Below are 16,482 nucleotides of genomic sequence, written 5' to 3' on the forward strand. Positions count from 1 at the left end.
ATTCTATCCCATGCAATCATGAGAGTGACAACTAAGCAGAAACGACTTCCAGATATGACCCACATGCATTATTGTGCTAGTTGTCCTATATAGATGCAGGGTTATGCGGATTAAACCTGGTCAACTATAATTCATTGTTATTAAGATAACTGAAAGCTGACAAGAGATTGCTCCGTCAAGCCCTATCATACTGCTAGCCTCACATACTCCACTTTCTCATAACGTTTATATTTATATGAGCGGTTGGGTAGCCTAGTGATTTAAAGCGTTCGATCGTCACGCCTAAGACCCGGGTTCGATTCCCGACATGGGTACAATGTGTGAAGCCAATGTGTGGTGTCCCCCGCCGTGATATTGGTGGAATATTGCTAAAAAGTGGCGTAAAACCATACTCACTCACTCACTCACTCACTCACTCACTCACTCACTTATATTTATATAGTTTGTTATAAACTTTGTTCTTATTGATATAGTTAGAAAAAGAGGAAATTTAGAAAGTGACACTATCAAAAAGTTATAAAGGTAATTTGCTGCAAATAAACAAGATAAATCCGGAATATAATTATGTGTAAATAAGGAAATTTGATGTTAGCACAGTATTTATTTTCATCCATAAATTCATATCTTTACACAGTATTTAAGTTCCTCTGGTGTTTGTGGTAAACATACAACGACTAAACCTTCAACTGAATTGATGCCTTCTTAACCCTTTATCAAATGTTAGTATTAATCTTCATCAAACAAGCATGTCTTCAATGAATCAGATCATTCTCGTTAAATTGATATCAATGTTCTTAGTGTGTAATTGCAATTTCGAACATCCTGTAACGAATCTTACGATTCGTAACTGTTTTGGTTGTAAACACATCCGTCAAAATCATGATTGATTGTATAAAACAGTTTCTGTTGAATCTGAGTGTGAGGTTTAATTTACCAACCCTAATAAAACAAAACGACAGAAAATAGAAATTCAGTTCCAACCAAGAAGAAAAAAATGAAACCATAATCAGAATCAACCGTTAGTCGAATTTGTTTTGCCATTAGAATGACTGTAAAATTGAAAAAACGGTTTATGGGCTTCTCACGTGTAGGTAGGGACTCGAACCAGGGACGTCTGCAGGACAAGCAAACGCTTTAACCACAAAGCTACGTCACCGCCTCGTGACAATGATAGTATCTTATCAAATATGCATTTTGGCGTCAAATAGCTGGAATATTGCGGCGTTAAACAAAAATATATATGTATGCATATGTGTCCCCCTGAAGGTAATATATTTCTAATGGTCTATAAATATAATGGTTATAAAGCTTTGTTTGCCTTTGAAATTAAGAAATATATCATATATCTAAGTACACTATACTTTGGCATTTATGTGTGAAATAAATACGAAATAGGATGTTCCTATTGATATAGTGGTATTAAAAATCTGTAAAGGATATCATACGCTACTGATGACGTACATGAAATATTATAGATCGTTGCTACTGATATACACAATGCATGAAACACTTATAGATGATATGATATTCACGTTTATATCCCAGACATCAGAATTCTCGTGTCGGGAATGTGTAATCGCGCGAAAGTATAACATAAGATACCGATTCATTTTGCTTGAAACAAAAACAAAGCGACATCAGCTGACATCAATACATTGACTGCAATACCAGTGGAACATATGTCCATGCATATTGGTGTCATCATTGTCAATGAACACTCGATTCGCTTCAGTCTTGGTAAATTATCGCTCTTATTTGATTTGTACTTTAACACGTCACTACAAATTCACTTCAGCCTTTGCTATATAAATGACTAGATAACCAACACATATCAGCTCGCCATTGGATATTATATCAATGGTACATTATGTTACACATGACAAATACATCGAAGAAACAATAATAACCACAGGACAGTTGAAATGTAAAAACAGTTGCTGACTATGACACAAGATCCCTTCAGGAATGACGACAGACCGGAAATTGCTATGCTAACGTGGCTGACCATATAAACTACCAAACTGTAGAATTAATCGTGTAATCCCTTTATGTACACAGGCTTATCGTCACTGAAGAACGGTTGCTGTAAACATCCCTATATTCTCTCAATAAATCAGACCCACCTTCAATACGATATTGAACCAATTAGGTTTTGTGATCTTGTCAAGATTTAGCAACAGAGAAATCAATGGAAAAGAAATAAAATTGGTGTTGGCGCAGATCACCTAATCCCTCCACTCTGCGTGAAAGTCAATAAATTAGTAGAAATGATTCTATTAAACCAATCCACTACCATCCTCTCACATGGAACCCTGGAACCAAACACGCGAAGCCTTTATTTTCTTTGGCGACTACGACGCTATAAACGAAAATTCTTCTAACATACCATGATTTATGTCCGGAACCTTTGAAGCCAATTGGTGTATTTCTGTCACGACTATTCATGTCACTGCTGAAATTGCCCCACACGCAGTGACGTTGATCAGTACAAGGGTCAACGTGAAAGTGGCCTTCGCTTGGGCATGCTATTACATCAATCTCATTGTTTTAACGAGGTAGAAAGACCGTGAACATAAATCCCCCTTGTTAAAAGCATGATCCCGTTCGTCAAACCAGGCATGGGGTCCAGTAGCATATATACATCATCGTTATTGGAATACGACTATCATGTTCATACTTTTTCCCAAAACTATAAATTCATGTACTTGATTCCCTTTATTGTAGATGTATTGTTGGTTCGGTTTTTTTATTTGTTGATTAACGCCACACTCAGCAATAGTTCAGATCTCTTAGTCCCTATCGACCCGTGAAGATCCGGGGTAGAATAGGTCTTCAGCAACCCATGCTTGCGGTAAAATTCTTTTGAATAAGCCCTTATACAGCCGCGGACCTATTTAAGCCAACAAACCTGATCTTGTCCTTTTTGATAAATTCAATGATATCAGTTATGTCATTGAATTCTCAGTCCTTTTTGACACAAAACATGGCAAATATGCTGAAGAAATGTCACTCTTGCATCCCAAGTACCAAGGTGTCCGACTCCCCTTTGCCATCGATGCCTTAGGTTGGTACCTCCCAAACTGTTGTCTGACATTGGAAGAGTACCCGGGTTGACTGCTGGGAATACAGCCCTTCTGACAATCTGGGTAAAGCAGAAGGCTTTCTCAGAAAACCTCTGGGTGGTTTCGACTAGGCATCGCTTCCTGGGAGAAGTCCCATTCGCTGTATGGGCTGCGTGTAGAGGGGGCAAGGGCCCTGAGCTGATGATAAGCATTACCTGGCTAACTGTGCCAGGATCACCCAAACCCTCTTTGCTGCATTTTCGAGTTTAATCTGTACATATAATCATAATATTACAGAGTCAATCGCTTGGATCAAAATGTAAATATGAAATGTCAATTATGCAAGGAAAAGGAGTGGTCAGTGGGTGCCAAGCTTTTATCATTATAATATAGATTATGCAATGAATTGAATGATACTGCGGTTGTTGCTGCAAAGATCGATGGAAGAACTCAAATAATCTTAATATCAGATGCACGTGTCAGTCGTCAGTACGTCGGATGCATGTGTAACCGGTCATACCATCAATTATACTGTCGTCTCACCTCGATCTCGATCTCTTCGTAATACCAATTTAAGAATTTTAACAATTTCATATGCTATATCAATATCGTTTTTAGTCTGCAACATTGGCTACGTGTCGATACGTGTGGCAAAAACTTCGGACAAGTGTAAACGTAAATACGGATACATATATGAGGTTTGTTGTTTGATTGGTTTGTTGTTTAACACCGCACTCAGCAATATTCCAGCTATATGACGGCGGTCTGTAATTAATCGAGTCTGGACCAGACAATCAAGTGATTGATATCATGAGCATCGATCTGCGCAATTTGGATCGATGACATGCATCAACCAAGTCAGCAAGCCTGACCACCGGATACCCTTAGTCGCCTTTTACGACAAGCATAGTCGCCTTTTATGGCAAGCATGGGTTGCTGAAGACCTAATCTACCCCGGATCTTCACGGGTCGAAAAAACCCGTGTCTGATCCTGGCTGAAGAGATGCGTACGCTGTGCGGCCTCAGGCAACTTATAGGAAAATAATTCATGGGACATGTATGTTATTTACGAACAATCAATCATCTTTCCGTTCTTGCAGTTTCCAATAAAATATTATTGATTGCATGTGTTCACCACAGATTCAAGCGCATCATGAATTCACTGTGTGTTTGTATTTTCTGTCAATAATAATCTAGATTTGTCATAACTGTTTGTTTGATTGTGTGTTGTTTTACGCCGCATTCAGCAATATTCCAGCTATATGACGACGGCCTGTGAAAATAATCGAGTCTGGACCTGACAATCCAGCGATCAGTGATTGATATCGTGAGCATTGATCCACGCAATTGGGATCGGTGACATGCATCAACCAAGTCAGCGAGGCTGACCACCCGATCCCGTTAGTCGCCTCTTACGACAAACATAGTCGCCTTTCACAGCAAGCATGGGTTGCTGAAGACCTATTCTACCCCGGATCTTCACGAAGACCTATTCTACCCCGGATCTTCACGGGTCTTGTCATAACTAGATCAATTAAGTCGGTGCGGGGAAAATATAATCATATGCATAAATATTTCCATTACCTTCATCATTATTGTAAGAATTCTACATGGGTTTAGTTACGATATACAACATGCGCTATCTTCAATACAAAATTAGATCTGTTTATCTCATCACTTTTGACATAGGACCGGATTTAAGATAATAGATCGGTAGAGGGCATATGATAAAATATGTTAGTTATTAACTGGAAAAAGTACATATTCCACGCGTGTTTATAGAGAGCGGTGTTGCTACAAAACGTCGCGACTGCCAGTGTACTTGTGACGGCATTTGACTAATGTTGCGAGATATGGAAAATGAATTAAGATAATAGTCATTATCTGATAGTTTATTCGTGTACATGTCGCAGCAGCATAAGAATTGAATGAGTTTGCAGATTAAAGTTCAGTTGAAAAGACTAATCGCATGTGACGCAAACGCGATGGAATCATTCAAAATAGCTTCAATCGCCACTGTGGGTAATAACTTATGTCACGACGTGGTGTTGGAGCTTCCAGTAGCATTGTTTTTCAAACAGATGATTACTTTGATCCTTTAAAACTTCTCCTTTTCTCATCACAGTCCCAAAATACGCGCTGAATGCATTTTCGATCATTTCCTTAAATAGTAATAAACGTTTCACAGCGCTAAATTTGGGGAATTATCTTGACTGTTGCTTGGGTATTTATGTGGTACACGCTGCGGTTTATAACAATCTAATGGTAGACATGTTCCAGGGTGTCAGTTTTACAACCTTGAGCCAGTCTTGTCATCTAGAAACGCATTTAGTTCTTGAGATAGAAGGAGTAAAGGCTGTGCAATATTAGATAGAATTCAATCTAGTTAATTCGAATATTGTTTTAAAGACGTAACAACTTTATGTCCTTATGACAGTGTAGTGTCGCATTTTCCGTGTCTTTAAGAGAATTTGGACATCAAAAGAGGGTGATTTTCAGCGATATATTGTCATATTGATTATAGAATTGTTACTTGAAGATTTCTATTTGTCGAGTAAGAGTTAATAAAGAGAATATACTGTTAAGTGACAAATCCATGCCTCCTTCTTCAAGTTCACACCCAATACCTTTTACGTGATTGCGCAATTGTTTGATGCAGAGAGAACGCCTATATCATGCTCTAATCTGAAAAGAGACATTGATCAGCGAGTGGTGATGAGCCATTTCCATTTGGGGGATGGCGTAAGGACGACAATACTCAATGAAACAAGCTGTCTCAATGTGCTCATGTGTACGTTGTACGGATCTCTGCGCATCGAGCGGGCTGTATTATTCTTGTATATAAATGCATTGTGTTGAAGAGTATGTGAGCGCAACATGATAAGATTTGAACATTTTTGATAATTCTGAGAAAAAAAACTGTGTGGTTGCATCACATTATTTTTTACGGGGTTACCTTCTAAGCGTGAGCCTGTTTTGTCTCATGTCAATTTCCCAGTGAGTTTGACTTAAAACGAAATACCACCGATCAGAAATGCAAACATTTGCTACTGATGTGCCACAAGTTTCTCAAGCATTTATCATAGCCATTTATCTTCCTTCTAATGATAGCGTATTTGACAACTCCCAAACGTATGGATGGTTAACCAAAAGCTCCATTGCTAGAAAGAGTGTAACAGAAAAGTAGACAAAACATATTTCTAAATGCTGCCAGTGATGTCCATCAAACATCTGAGTTCTCTGGAGTGCACACCTCTATATTTGATCAGCACGCAAATCCAATGGGAGAAAGCACCTTCCCACAAGTCAAACATCTTCAGACAGGTTGCCGACTGACAGGTTTGGAGATGTTAAAATAAGTCCCGAAACCAGGAAGGACTTGAGACGTCTAATGATTATCTGAAATAGTTTAAACGAGCTTCGGTACTGTCCCTCAACACCAAGAATTCCATAGATCTGTTTTGACAGTTTGGGTGGGTGGTCAATATGCATAATGTCAGTTGGGCTATCTGTTGATTATAAGATTGTGGTCTTAATTAATGGAATGTCAAACTGTTTGCAAGAATGGGTTTTGGATATTTACTCTCAAATACTGAATATAAGTAAAAGCGACAAAACTCATTCCATAACCATAAGAAATCTATGCTAGATAAGCACGTCCATTGTACACACAATGAAACTTGTACTTTGAAACATGTATGAAAATTGCCATTGATGTGATTCGTTCATAGTTACATTTGCCCGAAATTGTCGCTTGAATACTTAATAGTCTCTGCAATTGGTGTCGAGATGTGCGAGACGTCATTAAATCCCCCTGTGACAGCTGCCGAAGTGCTCTGGTGACCCGGTGTTGTGATATGTTCAAACGCTGCGTTTTAATTAGTTGCCTGAATCAGCTTGTTCTCAATGTTAGTGTTTGATGGACGAAAGCCGGAAGTAATGCATGTAGTAGGATGAAACCCACGTGCCCGGGTATAGTGCTGACAAATCAAAACCGGGATCCTTCCTGGACACAAACTCACAATCAGCGGTTATAGGTGTAACTATGCCAAGCGATTTCTAACGCTTTAAACCCCTAGACCACCTCTAGGTGGAAAGAGAGGAAACACTTGAACTGTTTCCTTTCAATGTATTGCATATGGACATATTGTCCTTATGTGACAATTTTAGCTCTCCAACAAGCAGTTTACACTCAAACCGTATTTCACAATGCCATACATAATTTGTATCAATTTGTATCAATAGAATCAATATTGTGATGTATGTTAAAAGCCCGCTCTGACATGAAACGAATGTATTATGTACCTTGAAAGACAACATTCTATCAACGCTTGAGCAATTATGACAAAATATTGGACTGTTTAAAGAATCCATACACTTTAATTTCTTTTAAGTAAATGTATAATCTCTTCTATTCTCGTGGCAATGTGCAAATTTGCTTCCCCCACCTTCTGAACCTGGTGCGACGATGTAAATTGGTTACACTGTTTACATCATGTCGCGTACACATACAAGCCCAGCTTTATATTACATAGACAACTGATAACGTGCCACAATGGCCAAACTATAAACTGCGCAGTAAGAAAACGATTTTCTTATTCATTTCGAACAGTGAAAGCATCAATGTTGAATCAGTTTTTAATAAAACACGTCACATTTCTATAGACAGTGGCGCGGCAGGACGTCAATATTATTAGATCAACACGTGGAAAGTTTCACCAAGCTGACACACTCAGACTCAAACGCTCAAACAAAACAACATACGAGGAATCAATGTTTCGCTCCTCAGTTTTCATCAAAAATCGCGCCGAAATTCAAACTCTGTAGCATAGAGTCATTCAAGGAAAGTAATTATATCATTATTTCAGCTCGGCTGCGTTCAGGACTGATCAGCCCTTGATGCTGCTCGTGTTCTCAGACACCTTGCTCGGGTTATTAGATCCTTCCTTCACCTTGGCGTCCCATAGTCCCAGTTTGAGTCTAGGCTCTACTCCATTGATTACCCGTTACGGCTGTCACCTCACCTAACTATTGCAAATCATATTTTCCCCACATGAAATGTTACAGCGGAACTAAGCAAGATCTGTTTTCAAGCAACCGAAGAAATATCTATGCGATCAAGAAGTTTCCCGAAAGAGTCGTTCGCATTGAGTCGAGGTATTATGTTTAAGGCGTATCTAAGACTTTAACAGATCAATAGTGGACTACCACACAACTTTGTGATTTGTCAGAGAGAGTGATACACAGTGTATCAACTAATTTGAGAATTATGTCTACTTATAGAAATATGATACTGGAACAAACCATATGCATGTTAGCTGCTGTGTATGAGTGAGTGAATAATGGTTATAACCACATAATCAATATCTTCCCCAGCTCTTACTGGTGGCGATACACCCCGACAACCTGCATCATTACTCATCACACTATTTAGTGGATTGTCCGGTCCAGACTCGAAAGTCCCTGTTTGTCTGTTGCTTTGTTTAACGCCACTCAGCAAACTTTGGCAGCTATATGACGACGGTCTGTAAATAATCGTGTTTGGAACAGACAAACCAGTGATTGACATCATGAGCATCAATCTTTGCAATTGGGATACGATGACATGCGTCAACCAAGTCAGCGAGCCTGCGACTCCGCTCCTTTTAGTCGCCACTATGACATGGGTTGCTTTTTGTAAAAATTGTGATGGAGATACAGATAGAACAGGACATGCTTACACTTTTCGCTGCTATGCGTTGTCATAACATATTTCAGTGATACAGTCATATAACTTTAGTCACTAGGTCGCCTTTTTATTATATGGAAGTGAATGTCATTGTTTAACCATGCTTGTAACGGTGTTACATTGTTTCTGTTGAGATTCCGTTGACGCTCATTGCATTGTATTTAGGTAATGTAAGCAGTCGTCAGGAAGTTACTATATTTAGATGCTAGTGTGGTGGGTAAACATCCGGTCGGTATACCGCGGACGATGATAGTATGTAACAGAAACATATAGAAAGTTCTGTGATGTTCTGGTGCTGCTGGATATGTGAGGGTATACATACTTCCAGTAGCTTGTTAGGCTGTATATATAGTGGGACAAGAGATCTCTGACACATTTCGTCTCTCGCGGACCAGCTTTCATGTGAGGATCGCTCATCATCCCTGAATTCCTGCCTAGCCCGACATGGAAGCCTGACCACTGTTGCCGCTGGGGGAATATGTATTATTATCAGTCATATTTGCTATCACCACTGTATTTGTTTGTTTGATACTGAGCACTGCCATCATGTTATGTATTAAAATTTGATATTGTACTACCACTTTATTGTGTACTGTCATTGTAATTGCTGTGGAGTTATGTGTGTTGATTTGTAAACCGAGTTAATTTTGTAATACATTTGTTGATTGTATACAGCTAGATGGTTGGGTTTTTTTGTATCACACAAGGTTTTTTGTTCTTTTACTTACAGATTCCTGGATTAACATAATATTTCAATTTGGGAACCAACAACAGATAATCGAGACTGATTATGTTCAGGTGTTGACTTTTTAATTTAAATATTCGCAGTTAACACCACTTGAAATTTCGGACTTTAAATCAGACATTTCAAGCCTAAAGTTTTCTCAACAATCTGCACCAAAGACTTCAGGATAATTACTGAAGTTATATAAAATAAACAGGCTAGAAAAAGAACATTAATCCAACATAACAAGAATTAACAAGAATAGCAAGAACCCAAATAATGACTACATTGTTTGATGGTGAGTGCTTGAAGTTTGGTTTTTGAGGGTCATGGCATCAGACGTAAAAGTGTTTCCACTGCTTGGCGTTGGAGCATATGTGGTCAGGACGCCCTCCATCTTTATGCATAGATCTAACTATGACACAGATGAGGCAGATACAACGGTCTCTTATATATATATATATAGTACAGGTATGTACGTGTAAATCAGTCGAAGGGAATTGGCTAAAAGATGGATGTCAAAGTTCCGATAACTAGAAAACCAAAATAACCTTTCTGATATCGTATTTTAACTGTGGGATTTTGGGTGATGAATATATTATGCACAAAAATCTAAAAATATAGTAGTGGTTCATTTAAGAATTGACCTTCACTTTGTTTGAATTCATTGGAGTATGAACCTTCATAGAGTGAGGGCCAAATCGTATGAACGTCGGAGCTTGCGACAATGTTTGGCCCTCACTCAATGAAGGTTCATACTCCAATGAACTCACACAAAGTGAAAGTCAATTCTTATAAAAAAAATCACAATTTCTTACCTCAAAGGATATAGGCCAAGATCTAAACACAGTTTATTTAGTACGTGTGACTTCATGTTTACACTGACAGCCAAACAACAACCAGTTATATCGCGGAATAAAATAGGTCCCCAATAAGAGAGGTGACATGAGCGTATGGATGCAGAACTTGCTCTTCAGAAACATCTTACGCAACACATGCATGTGTTCATATAATATCCCCATTAGATGAGAAAGTTCTGTAATGAACTACCTCAGTAAGTCAGTCACAATAACAGCGCGTCGTAATACATTTACATCAAGTACAAGACGTCAAAATGGCCGACACGATAAACGTGACGGGATGATTTCCAAAGTTGTTAATGAACCTGTGGCGGTTACATGTGTTAGTCATCATTGATCAACTGACCGATTATTGAAAGGTGATTAAAGATGCATCAAACACACACCAAGGTAAATTCGTAGATTGCTGGAGACGGTCACTGTCAGCCTAGACACAGATCGAGTCGATACTGACGATAGTTTGGATGTGCATTTTTTCGTTTGTTCATTAGGATGGGCTGTAGCCAGGAAATTCGTGAACAATCATGCAGTCAAGCTATCTTACGTTTCGCAATGTATACTGAAACGCTGAGACCAAGATTAAAGGTTCTAAATGATCAGAAATAATGTTTATGTATGTTTTCGTGCTAGGGAATTCCCAGGGTTTTCCCCAGGAATGTGGAAGAAGTCCGTCAGTGTTTACGTCATTTCAAGAACACGGTCTCGTGAAAAATGTATGAACGTCAAATTGTGTCGTTCATACACTTATGAACGTCAATTTGGCGGTCATGTGACTGACCTCTCGTCCAATGGAAAAGCCGTATATGGTGTAAACGTCAAATAAAAAAATTATATAATGGTATGAAGTGAACTCGTGGAGGATATTAATGGCAGTTAAGCATAAAATCAAGGGGTTTTGTATAATGGATGTCCCCTTTATTCGGACAAAGACGCTGTGCGCGTTGTTGAGTATGGTGTATCTGTATATTTCGTGTCTGAAAACTAATTTATCAGATGACTTTCACTCCATTTCAATCAAACTTTGTCTTGCGCGATGGCAGTTCTATTATTTTGGGGTAAATATATTCCCACGAACATCGTTGAAATGTGGATGCACAGATGAATCTTGACATTATACTGTCTTGGTGATGGATTTGGGTGGCTTCAATAAATAGATCACTCCTGGTAGATATATGCAATATCTGTCAGACAGACAGGCTGACATTCCATAATGTCTGTGTCGCAAAATATAATTTCATGACATTTAAACATTATATAGCACGCTAGTTTAAAAGCTAGTTCAAGGATGCTTTTTATTATTCTTTGATATATCTTTGTATAAATCTTTGTTCCGTGATATCAGATGAGAGAAAATGGTTTTAAGCCGCTTTGGGGAATATTCCAGCAATATCACGGCGAAGGACACCGGAATTGGGTTTCATAGATTGTGCATATGTGGGGAATCCAGTCCCCTCATTCGGCGTGACCGGCGAAGGCGATTATAAGTTGCACATGTTTGTATGTTTGTTGTTTAACGCCGGACTCAGCAATATTCCAACTATATGACGGCGGTCTGTAAAATAATCGAGTCTGGACCAGACATTCCAGTGATTGACTTCATGAGCATCGATACACGCAATTGGGATCGATACCATGTATCAACCAAGTCAGCAAACCTGACCATCCTATCCTGTTAGTCGCCTTTCACGGCAAGCTAAGGGTTGTTGAAGACCTATTCTACCCCGGAATCTTCATGGGTCAGTAGTACATGTAAATCAGTAGAAGGGAATTGGCTAAAAGATGGATGTCAAAGTTGCGATTACTAGAAATCCTGAATAACCTTTCTGATATCGAATTTGGATGAATATATTATGCAAAAGAATCTAAAAATAAGTGAACACGTGGAGGGTATTAATGACAGTTAAGCAACAAATCAAGGGATTTTGTATGTATGTCCGCTTTATTCGGACACAGACGCCGGGCGTGTAGTAGAGTATAGTGTATCTGTATATGTCGTGTCAGAAAACTAGATTTATCGGATGACATATGTGGGGAATCCAATCCCTTATTTCGGCGTGATCAGCGAAGGCTTTAACCACTAGGCTACCGCACCGTCCCTCAGATGTACGAAGTTTCCATTCATATATATAATAGTTATATTTTCAGAAAAATACCTCCTCTTTCATAGTTTTGATTATAAGTGTCTTTCAGAAGGGTATACCCTTCTCAAAATACTAAAATCAATACTTTATGTTATCTCCAATTGACTTCCGTTGACGTAAAATCACACACATTAGAAGTAAAAACTACTACTAATAATAATATGTCCTTTGGACTCGACAAATGCACCATTCTTCATCAGAGACGTAGAAGAGGGAGGATCAGTCAGTTTACTTGGAGGAGGAGTTACTGATCATCTCGTACAAGGTCAGGCCTATACGTACTTAGGGATGCAGATTAGGGACAAACTCCAGAATGCCCATATCAAGGAAAAACTTCGGGCAGAGTACAAATGAAGACTTAAGACAATCTGGAGTTCAGAGCTGAACGCTCGCAATAAAGTAAAAGCCACAAATACTTATGCTGTACCCATCCTTTCATATTCTTTTGGTGTTGTTGATTGGACGAAACAAGAAATTCAGGGTATTGACACCCTCACACGTAGATTCATGTAAGACAATAGATCCCACCACCCTCGCTCTTCCCTCAATCGCTTATATTTACCAATCATTATGGGAGGACGGGGTTTTAATGTTGGGGCTATTCATGATAGTATTGTTTTGTGCACGTTTGCACACATTTATTTGTCTGATGATCCTCTTTTGAAGCATGTCAAGACACAAGTCATTTTCTAAAACGAGCCAAGGATGTGAAGTGCCATATAAGGTTTTTAAGGAGAGGCTATCTGAACGACCACTGCAACGAGTTTGTGTGCCGTGTGTTCAGACGATCAGCAATCCTTCAGAGCCCTTCGCTTGGATGAAGTCGTCAGGCCTGAAAAGTGAAACAGAAGGCTTTCTGTTCGCTGCTCAGGACTAGTCACTTCCCACTCGAAACCGTCAATGTGTGATTTTGCATCAAAATGTAAATATGAAATGTAGATTGTGTAATGAATTTAATGAGACTGTCCAACACATTGTAGCCGGGTTTGCTTCCAGGATGAACTGAATTGGGTGAATTGGCGCACATTTCGAAGTCATCATTTTATAACCGCCCTCTTGTTGTCCTACAAATCTACATTAATCAAACCAACCGAGCGAGGTCTTCACCTTTGTTTTGTCATTTGCGTTATATACAAAGCCATGTGAGTTTTCCCTCTACTGTAGTTACACCATACTCTATTATGCGACTGATTTGCATGTGACACGTCTGGATGTGGTAAATGCACATACGAAAAGAACATATTTTCACTGATTCTATTTATGGTTTGATGAATGGCATGGCATTGCTGTGATCAATGGTGAGGGCGTGTATCCAACTGTCCACATCTTGTTGCTAAATTATGTATTGCATATGTAGATACAGTATATATGCTACTTTGTAGAAGTATTACCTGAGAGGATATGAACAATATGTTACTATAATCAAACTTATTTCGGGATATCAATTTCAGACTATTCAAAGTTATAGCCCGTCCATTTAACATGTCAAATAACAAACAGATGAGACTGAGAAACATTCAAACTTCAAACCTTTCAAGAGTTGTGTGTGACATTTATTAGTTTTCATAAAATCAGTTTCCCAGAATGTGCCACAATATCTAATATTTCAGGAACCACCAACAATTTCAATTTTCAAAACCAACACCATTTCCTCAAAGTGGTTAAATTCTAGGAAGGTGTTGCAGAGCGTGGACTTAGTAACTCATTCCACTGAACTCATCATGCTGCTTCTAACCTGTAGCTCATATAATCACAGGGGACTTCGCTATTGTTGACAGTTGACAGTTGTCAACCATCGTAAGTTTTTCAGATAGGGACCAAAATATCTTGAGCAGCCTCCCACCAATTGTGATTATAACTTAAGGGATGCTGTCGAAGCATATGCAAATAAATGGGCCAAAGGAAAAGATGACATTGTTGATGTCTTGTCTTGAGTGGGTTAAGTCAGTACATGATGTTGTTATATGAAACAAGTGCAATTAATACCATGTGGATTCTCAAAAACTAAACTTATTTGCTTTACATTTTACAATCTTAGAAAGGAACCATGTTCAAGTCTGTCAAACTATTTCCTTTTTAAACTTTGTACACCACTATCCCACATGACAAACTTAAGGGGAAATGCCATTCCTTGACCCACGGGGCTTTTGTTACAAAACGTGGTGAACATAGATACAAGTACCTATCTTTATTCAGAGGTTCGGGTATATTTGTCAAAATGAAAGCAAATGCCATCTGAAATTTACTGAGAAAACATTATTTGAAATGCTGGACTTCCTCATTGATAACATCAACGTAATGGGGGGTAAGACATCTAGGCAAGATGTAGGCATCCCCATGGGCACCAATAGTGTCATTTCTATTTGATTGTGAAATTCATAAACACATGCTCAAATATCGTTAGAATCGTACAATCGACTCTGCTGTCGGCAGATATTTCTTATGAATATGGAAAGAGCTTTGTCGCGTGTATTGATCATACAGGCTAATAATGCCGAATATGACAAATGTTAATGACATACATGATAATGATTTGTGTTCTGACTCTCTCTACTTATGCATTTATGCATTCAGAATTGAGATTCCTCCCTTCGTCGTTGGTTATCTATCAGTCCTTTCCATCCCTGCTCATTATGGCGTTCAATATTAATATCCTTCAGTACAGATTCAAGTTGACAGTAGGAAAGAAGATATAACACGAGAAAGTAATTTGTTGGGCTATAAAAACGTTCGGTTTCCATTTACATGCCATCAAAGCCTTAAAGCAACTGTACAGCGAAAATATGCCACGACTGACGGAAGCCCAACACAGCGCCATCGGTCGACTACAGGAGAATAATCTTTGGCCGTAGCCAGCTTTTTCCACGCTGCGACCAAGGATCTTTATCATACACACGGGACAACACGGGACCTTCCCAGATGCGGCCATTCACGTATCACTACTAGAGCACAGACCAGATTCATACGTCTACGTCACTTAAGTGAAAGAACCACCACGGCACCTCTGCAACTAAGGCAATACGAAGATTGAGTGGCTATAAGCCCGGACAGTGAGGAATCGTTTATGCGCTGAAAGTATTCGCGCTAGACGACCAGTTCGAGGTGTCATTTTGACCTTCATCGTCAGCTTTGACGTCAATGGTGTCAAGATCACATAGGGGCCACAACTGCGATGGAGACATGTTTGGTTTGGTGACGAGTATAACAGGTGACCTTCACCTTGAAAATCTACTATCCCGTGTGTGCCATATGGAAACTAGGTGAATATCAATGATGTTGGCCAATTTTGAACAACCAATTAACATCTGTTGATTATTGATATGATATATAGCATACATGTATGCATCTAAAATAACGTTTGCGTTTCTATTTTGTAGAGTATAGAAATAAACGTGTCCTCCTCGAATTAAAGTTTGGGAAATTCTCTTGACTGTTGCTTGGGTATTTATGTGGTACACGGTGAGTTTATAACAATAGCATGGTAGAAAAGGTTCCAGGGTGTCAGCAAAACAACCCTGTTATGAACTCGTTCATTCCTTGAGACAGAGTGTAGTAAAACGCTAGAGACTGTGCAATATCAAAGAGAAATCAATTTAGCAATTGGGACAGTTTAGTGTCGCATTTTCCGATCTTTAGGAGAGTTTCAACATGAAATGAGAACGCAGGTCAGCGTTATATTGTCATATTGATTACCGAATTGTAACTTGAAGATTTCTAATTGGCGAGTTAGAGTTATGTAAAGAGAGTACACTTTTAAGTGAGAAATCCAGACCTCCTTCAACTTCACACTCAATATACCTTTTACGTAATTGCACAATTGTTTAACAGAACGAACGCCTACATCGTGCTTTAATCTGACAAGAGACATTGATCAGCGAGAGGTGATGACCCATTTCCATTAGGTGGACGGTGTAAGGACGGTAATATTCAATGAAATTAGCTGTCACCAAGTGCTCATGTGTATGTT

This window comes from Haliotis cracherodii, unplaced genomic scaffold (genome assembly GCF_022045235.1).
Source record: "Haliotis cracherodii isolate W230 unplaced genomic scaffold, xgHalCrac1.p SCAF_4, whole genome shotgun sequence".
Taxonomy (NCBI): Eukaryota; Metazoa; Mollusca; class Gastropoda; order Lepetellida; family Haliotidae; genus Haliotis; species Haliotis cracherodii.